This window comes from Numenius arquata, chromosome 8, assembly GCF_964106895.1.
Source record: "Numenius arquata chromosome 8, bNumArq3.hap1.1, whole genome shotgun sequence".
NCBI lineage: Eukaryota > Metazoa > Chordata > Aves > Charadriiformes > Scolopacidae > Numenius > Numenius arquata.
The window spans coordinates 58976566-58983826 of record NC_133583.1 but is presented as its reverse complement, the minus strand read 5'-3'; the positions used below and the strand labels follow the sequence as shown (position 1 = coordinate 58983826).

Here is a 7261-nt window from a genome sequence, read left to right as displayed (position 1 = left end):
GCCACGCCGGCTGCAGACGGCGCGATGGGGAGGAACCTTCCCTCTGTAGTGTAATTCAACTTTTTTCTTTTTTAAAAAAAGCATATTTTCATTTTTCTGTGTATCTTCACGCAGTGATGTGCGTGGGTCCCTATCCCTCCCTCCCGCCCCAACACCCCCTGCTCGGAGGAAGCACCCAGCTCCCGCTGCCCAAGCCTGGGCTCGTCTCTGAGCCAAAGGGGCATCGTCACCATTTGGGCTCGTTTTTGCTGCCTGCAGACGAGTTTTCTGCCCCAAAGTGGGAGTCCTGCCCTGTTTCTCCCCCCTCCTCCAGGGTTCACGGGGGAATCGCTGCTGGTGAGCCCCTGCTTGGGGCACTGTGTTTTCTGTGAGGACAAATGGGGCTTTTCCTTAAGATTTAGTCCCCTTCATGAGAAAAAAAGCCGAACTGAATGGGGTCCAACTGTCCCCAGCTGCTACCGTGGGCACCGGGGCCACCAGGGCACCCTCCGAGGACGGTGACATTAGAGCTGGCACGGCCCAAACCTCCCGTCCTGGCCCTGCAGCCTGAACCGAAACTGCCTGGAGGTGGGAGAAAGGAAATCGCAGCGGGTTAGGAGCGTCGGGCAACTGTTTGCTAGAAAACACTCATTTCCCCCAAAATAACGTGGAAGAGCTGGTGTCGCAGCTGGTGCTGCCCTGGGAAGGGCTGGGTGTCCCGGTGGTCCCTGTCTCCTGTCCCCCAAGGCCACGTGGCAGAGCTGCACTGGCCCTCAGTGCCAGTTTTTAGGTAGAAAACAGCCAGGATGGCTTAAAAGCAAAAAAATTCCTTTCCGCAAATGTTAATTTCTGCACCTCGCTTTTAAGAAGAAGGTGCTGCCCAGTGAAAAGCTTTAAAGAAAACTTTAAAGGTTGTTAAGGAAACCTATTTTTTTTTCCCCGTCCCACGCCCGCAAGAAGCCTCGCAGAGCGGCCGCTCTTCGGCAACGTGGTAGTATTTGTAAAGTTTAGCTACCTTTAAAGATATATGGTAGCGTTCGCGGAATTAATTGATCTCCTCAGTCTCTTCTAGGCGTGCTTCGCGCCTCCGCTCTGGATGATTTAACCTGCAGAGGTTTGCTGAAGATTAATGCCCGCGCGAGGGACGATTTTGTGTCGAGGGGACACCGCCAGCCGGGGAAGGGACGGCCCGTGTGACGGCAGTGACTCGATTTAACCAAATATCCCCGGGATTTGGGAACAGCAACTTCCCGGGAAGCCCCAGACCTGCCCAGGTTGCCCGGAAAGCTCGATGCCACGACCGGCGGCGATGGCCACGGCCCCGCAGCCGCACACCCCCCCCCTCCCCGCCTGCGCCCGGCTGGAAGTAAAGAACCACGCAGCCCCGATAGCATTAGCAATTTTTTATTTTCCTTTTTTGTTGCATAGGAAATGCAGTACTTGCTTCCAGTAATTGTATTGTAATGTGAGAAGGTGGTAGCACTAATGGTTGAATACAAGAGTTAAACTAATCCACACCAGCTCAAAAAACCTGCGGAGACTTAGTTGAATAAGAATGGATGCCCACAGTGATTCTCAACCAATTACAATTTTTTTTCACAGAACACAGTAAAACTAAAATGGTAACTATGAGAGTCAATACAAGTATACTAGAGGCACGAGGGGCCTGACTCATAAAAAAAAAAATGAACACGACATGGTATTAACACGGGTGTCAAGTGAATTTGCAGCAGATCTTTTCAGGCGGCCGGTGGAAATTTTAGCGCCCCGAATTTCAAAGGGTGGCTGCGGGACAGGCGGGGGCCAGCCCGGGGCAGCGGGGCCGGGCCAGGCCGGGGGCTCGGCGGCCGGAATGGGAGATTTCTCCTCGATTGTATTTTTTCCAAAGCAAAGAGTTTCGCAGAACCTTTCCCCGCGGCAGCGGCCGCAGCGAGGACAGGCAGTGGCGGGGGGGAGCCGAGGCGGGCACCCCCCTCCTGCCGTGCTCCGGCTACAAACTCAGCTGGTTTTCTTTTTGTTTTGGTGGTTTTTTTTTTTTTTTCTTTTTTTTTTTTTTTTTTTTCCCCTCATATTAATTTGTGGATGCAGATAAAAGGCGGGGGGGGGGGGGGGTGGGTGTGCGGGGAATTTCACCCAACACAATTGTTTTTGTTCATGCTGGAGTACAGAAGATTAACTCAGTGGAAAACAGTCTTCCCCCCCCTCAAAAAAAAAAAAAAAAAAAAAAAGCAGCGTAGAAGTACAAAAGTTCACATTGTGTGCGAGCGTTTGACTTTACGAAGGTTTTTTTTTCCTCTAGAGCTCAGAGGTAGGGATCTGGCGTCTTTTTCTGGTACGGAGGAGACCTCTTTTGTAACCGAGCAGCCTCCTACCACCCTGTCCCGCAGCCCCGGCCCCCCGAGCCCCCGCCAGCCTGCGGTGGGAGCGTGGTCCTGCGCTGCCTCCGGCCCCTTCCCGGGGCTGCCCTGGGGTTCGGGGAGGTGGCGGGGGGACGGAGAGGGGAAGGGGAGGGAGAGGACAGCGGGGCTCACCCAAGCACGGGCTGGGAGACCAAGCCATCCTCGATTTCTTTTTGGCCGAGAAGGAAAAAAAAAAAAAAAAACAAGCCCACCAGCCTCCCGTGTTAATAGCAACAGAGCTTTTATGAATCGGGCCCAAAGTTTTGTACAGAGTTTGTTTGAAGAAAAATATTGCAACTGTGCATGAAACTAAACAACCACATGAGGTTTTTTTTTTCTTTTTTTCTTTTTTTTTTTTTTTTTTTTTTTTTTTTTAAAAGGGTTTTTCTTTCTATATGAGGAAGTCTGGTGTGAAGAAGGGTCAAGCATGGGGTACCTGGTGAACCGCTGCCCATTAAGAAATCTCTCGCAACGTCAGCTCGATCTGGGTTGTGGGTTTTTAAAGGACTGTCCCTCAAATTTTGAACTTTATGCGGCTGTTCTTTCAGAGCAAGCTCTCTGAATTCTTAGGGTAGCTTTTTTTTTTTTTTTTTTTTTTTGAGACGAAAATCTTACCAGGCACGGATTTCTGGTCTCAAACACCATGTCCTGCCCTCTAGGAGGAGAAAAAAAAAAAAAAAAAAAAAAAAAAAAGAAAAAAAAGAAAAGGAAAAAAAAAAGAAAAAAAAGAAAAAAAACCCAAAACACAAGTAATACTGAATTTAAGTAAATGTATACCTCCAAAATACTGAAAACACCCCAAATCAAGAAAAGACAGAATTTGCGTTCTCAGTGAAATATCTTTAAACCTATCTGACAAGAACCAAGTCAGAAAAAAAGACTAACATAACTTTGAGTAATATTCATACAGCTACTAAGCATTATGGAATAGCATGCATTAATATTGTACGGTTATTTTACATCACCTATATCAGAAGGTTCTGACAGACAGCGAAGGCTACCGGTGTAGAAAAATCTTACTTCAGAAGAGCAATATAATACAGATTTCACAGGCACTACATTTTAATATATCAGGTATTATGCTGGTTTTCTTATAATTCTTTCTGTCCTAAAGCTGGCATTATAACAATGACCGAAAAGGCAAGGATTGAAGTAAACGGAAAGTAGATACCAAAGTTGATATATTCTTTTCTTTTTTTTTTTTTTTTTTTTTTTTCAGATAGATTAGTGCATAGTTTTCATGCAGATAAACACTGCTATGCATTTACATTGTTGGAAAGCAGAGTGAATTGAGCCCAAGTTGTCACATTTTTGTAAATCATTTTGCCAGCCTGTAATAGCACCATGTAATGGATTTGCATTAAACATTAAATTGATTTCAGAATTGGTGACACAGTATTCACTACAGTTAAGTGCTATGGAATAGCTTCAATGTTACCTGCTATATATCAAAGCAATTTTCATCCCACTGCTTTTTTATTGGAAAAAATAAAAGGAAAATGTACTCGATACTAATTAGACTATTGCGCAGCCTTGGACTTGATGATGGCATAGCTGGGTTTACTGTCAAACAGTAATACATGCATTGACTTCAAGACAAAATTGGCATTATAAGCTTGATTTAATGAAAATCCTGCCTAGCAGGCAGTGTTAACTTCACAAGACCTGCCTCCGACAGACCTCATGAGGTTGATTTTTGTTATTTATTTATTGTTTAGGTGCCATTGAAGCTCTCCTTACATTGTCATGCCGGTTATGGTTTTTAATTTTGTTCGATGGAGGCCTTCTACCACAAAAAAAAAAAAAAAAAAGAAAAAAAAAAAAGATATTTCCAGAGACACAATGCAAAGTACAATATTAACTGACATTCTTTAAAAAAAAAAAAAAAGATAATTCACCACAAGGAAAAAAAAACTGTTTTAGGCTATGTATCTGGGTTTTTTTGTATTTTTGTACAGTAAATATTTTATAACACTGTTACTACAAAGCTGCAAATATACGGAACAAAGAGAACTAGAGAAAGAAAAAAAAAATGTTAGAGGGATTTTGCATATTCCTGTGGGCTGACTGAATACTGCGGAGTTGAGAAAACTTGGTGTTTCTTTTCCCCTTCGACCTTAAGGGGAGGGGGAACAAGCAACAGAGACAAAGTGTACCATGGCTGCCTAAACTCGAAGCCCCAAAGTTTTTCTTATAAAGGAAGAAGAATAAATAATAATGGCATCGCTGGGGTGTGCGGCATGAGAAAAGCAAGTGCCCTCGCTCGGAAAAAAAAAACCAAACCCCAAAAAAAAGAGAAAGAAAAAAAAAAAAAGGAATTAACTTGAGAAGAAGTCAATTCGCGCTAAGCCATCTCTCGGGCTTCCAATTTGGATGGGGGTGGGGGGGGCACAGGTCAGATATTTGTGCGTCTGACGGATTCTGGAGAGGAAACACCACCCCCCCCAAAAAAAAAAAAAGAGAAAGAGTTGTTCGCCTGACTCAAAAAGAAGGAAGGGGAGCGGGAAGGTAACCCAGCGCGGAGCCCGGGGGCTCCTGCCTGCTCCTGCCTGCTCCTGCCTGCACACCCCCAGCGGGACCCCCCCCATTTTGCTCGGCTCTCCCCGCTCCGGCCCTCGCCGGGAGGGTAAAACACTGATTGTTCTCTACACCTGCAGGGAAGGGAACTGCCGGCCTCCCCGCCGGAGAGCGAGGTGGAGGAAACTTGAATTTAGTGTGTAATACTTTACAACCCCTGTTGGTTAACACCCTCGACCGCCTACCTAATGTTTTAAAGCCTTTAAAACATTTTTTTTTCTCGCAATTCTGCTCAGAGTTCCCTAACTTTAGCGTCATCAAACTTAATATGACAAAAATACCTTCAAAAATACAGCATACCTGTAATGTCCATTTACAATGGTTCTTCAGTAGCCTATACTTCTCAAGCATAGGAATATGCTATACCATTGAGAGAAGAAAAATAACTGTATTTAAATACATACAAAAAGGAAACGGGAAAGTTTTTAACTTAAATCCAGTTCCCAAAGGAAAAAAAAAAAAAAAAAAAAAAAAGCAATTCTATGAACGCTGCCTTTATAACGAACAATCAGAAATTCCACTAAGCTAATTTGACAGAAATTTTTCCTCATTTAAACAACATTACAAAAGTCCTGCATTATAAAATAGGGTAGAATAAATCAGTGTAATCAATAAAACTATACAACATACAAATTACATATCTTCTGAGTGGGCAGTTTAATTCTCTCTCTTTGCAGCCATGACTACAACATGCTCACTAAAAACAACTAACTGCCCAAACTATTGCTTAGTTTGTTTTGTTTAAAAAAGGGTGCAATTTTATTGTATATACAACCAATTTACTGGTAATACCTTGTCTCATAGCAAGGTTCTGACAAAATGTTTGTCTAGGCTTTTTTTCCCTTCACTGTGAAGCACTGAAAGCTGCTATTTTTTTTTTTTAGTGCACATATGTCTTAATAAAGTAATGCCCAGCTAAGTGCTATAGGGAAGGCAAAGGATGCTGGCTAGAGGATGTGATACCATATACTAACAATCACACAATACAATAGAGCAAAATGACTACTCAACCACTTATCAGACACATATGAAAATCCAAAACATTTTATTTTTTCCTTAAATAGAGAATAACCAGTAAACAATTTTCAGAACTTGGAAGTTTAAAAACGTGCATATAAAAATGGGCATTATATACTTTTATTGAATGTGGATTGATTGCAGTCTGCTAATAAAAATGGGTGTGGGATCTGAAGAAAAAGGAAGTTTTTTTTTTTTTTTTAAGGCTTGCTTGTGAAAGGAACAGTTGTAAAACAAAAATTGCTTGAAGCAGGGTTCAGCTTAGTGCTTCACAGTTTGACTGCTTCTCTAAGAAGAGCCCTTCCTGCATGTGCATTCAAAAATCACAAAAGTACAAAGACAAACACCTAAAACACACTGCGTCAAGTGCAGCACCAACTTTGGTCAAATAAAAAAAAATTAAAAGAAAAATTAATAATTGCTAAGCTTTTCTACATGATATAAGCAGGTATTGCATATTTTCATATATCTGGGAGAAAACAAAACAAAAAAAAAAAAAAAAAAAAAAGGAAGACTCCAAATAAAATGTAAAATGCAGCAACATCCAAAAATACTGATAATCTAGCATCTACAGATCTCAGAATAGCACTGCCACTGACCATACAGGACAATAAACACTACTCCTATCTGCGGAACAACTAACATCCTATTTAGTTCTAGATGTTGAAACTGACAATGGCTGACATAAAAGTCACATTTACAAAAAGTGTCTCCAAATGCTTGACTAGGGAAAAACCCCCTTTCAATATAGGAACATGTGCAACAATTCCACAAATAATCGCTATCCAGGGCAAGGCACATTGATATGGAATTTTTTTTTTTTTTTTTTTTTTTTTTTGTTTCGTGCAAATTAAGAAAACAAAACAAAACATTGTTTCAGGGAAAAGATGAGGAGCAAAGTGTCTTCCCAAGAATTTCAGTTACTTGATTGTATAGGACAGTAGTAGAAACCCTTCTGAAGGGTCGAACAAACATAGTTTAAAGGCAAGTGCCTGGAATAGGGATTACAATATTGTGTCTTAATGCACTCTACTTTACCCTACATTAACTATATAAAAATTAGTTACTAACACTAGAACATGCAGAGACTTTCTCTGATTAGCTGGACTCGCCAACCAGAACGTATATATATGTATAGTATAGGAAACCTTCTTAAAGTTGCATGTGAAGCAAAGGGGTGCTCCGCTGTCTGATAGAAAAAATCACTTGCACTCTTTTTTTTTTTTCTTTTTTTTTCCTTTTTTTTGTACATAAGATACAGGACGTTTGGGGTCCAAACTTTTTTTTTT

The 7261-nt window shown here is 42.0% G+C and overlaps 1 protein-coding gene across 1 annotated transcript in view; it reads right to left on the bottom strand.

Annotated features, from left to right (window-relative positions):
* Positions 1-1374: 1374 nt before the first annotated feature.
* Positions 1375-7261, bottom strand: part of NFIA (nuclear factor I A) — a 256619-nt gene continuing 250732 nt past the window's right edge. Inside the window, exon 10 of the mRNA XM_074151822.1 lies at positions 1375-7261. This exon is cut by the window's right edge and continues 1552 nt beyond it. The gene's annotated coding sequence lies outside the window, so the exon portion shown is untranslated.